This window comes from Sturnira hondurensis, unplaced genomic scaffold, assembly GCF_014824575.4.
Source record: "Sturnira hondurensis isolate 20B ecotype Veracruz unplaced genomic scaffold, ASM1482457v3 Scaffold0002042, whole genome shotgun sequence".
Classification (NCBI taxonomy): Eukaryota; Metazoa; Chordata; class Mammalia; order Chiroptera; family Phyllostomidae; genus Sturnira; species Sturnira hondurensis.
This window is the reverse complement of record NW_028074673.1, coordinates 63,582-64,553: the sequence shown is the minus strand read 5'-3', so window position 1 is coordinate 64,553 and position 972 is coordinate 63,582.

The window sequence follows — 972 nt, the reverse complement described above, 5'->3', positions numbered from 1 at the left end:
CCACACCTGTGTTTGTCACCGGCCACAGGGCCGCTAGTATGGCCTGGGTTTGCAGGGCTATCTTTTGCTGTAGGCAAGCCTGGTGGGCAGCTTCAGCCTCTGCTTCCTGGTTATTGAAAACCTTAAATGCCATATTTATCAGATCTCTGATCGGGGTTTGGGGGGCCATCACTGGCCTTTTTCAGCTTCCTTCTAATATCTGGGGTTGACTGGGAGATAAAGTGAGCAGCTAAGACAGTGGCCGCAGTGTTTGAAGTCAGGTCAAGGCGGGATGGAGCACCATTGCCTCATTTAGTCTGTTGAGAAACAGTGCTAGATTTTCTCCAAAGCCTTGGGTAACCTCTCTGAGCTCATCCTAATTGACTGCTTTCTGGGCAGATTGGTGCATACCGGCTATCAGGCACTTGACCATTTGATTGCAGCATCTCCAACCCACCTGTCCTACCTGGTAGCCCAAGCCTGGTTCTGCCTCTGGCACAGCTTCAGCCTATACTGGCATTAGAGGATTGGTGGTGTGGGTTTGGTCTGCATGAGCCCTAGCTGCAATCCGAACGAAGTTGCGATTGTTTAGGGTCATAGTGGAAGTTAAAATGATGTACAGGTCATGCCATGTGAGGTCATAAGCCTGGGCTAGGTTCTGGAATTCCTTGATAAAATTGGTAGGCTTAGTGGGGAATGAGCCTAGGTGTTTTTCAATTGAAGAGAGGTCAGCTAATGAAAAAGGAACATGGACATGAACTACACCTTCTGCTCCTGCCACTTCCTGGAGGGGGCAAATGCGGGAGTCTAGGGGCTCTAGATTCAGGCTGGAGCAAATATGTGAGCTGACAGTGGAAGAGAGGTCTTCAGGGGGAGAGAGAGAATCCAGTTGAGAAGGGGGAGCCAATACTGAAGTAGCTGATGGCAGGGACTGATAAGGAGGGGAAGGGGAGGAGCAGCAAGGCCTTCAAAGAGAGGGGGAGAAACTGGTAG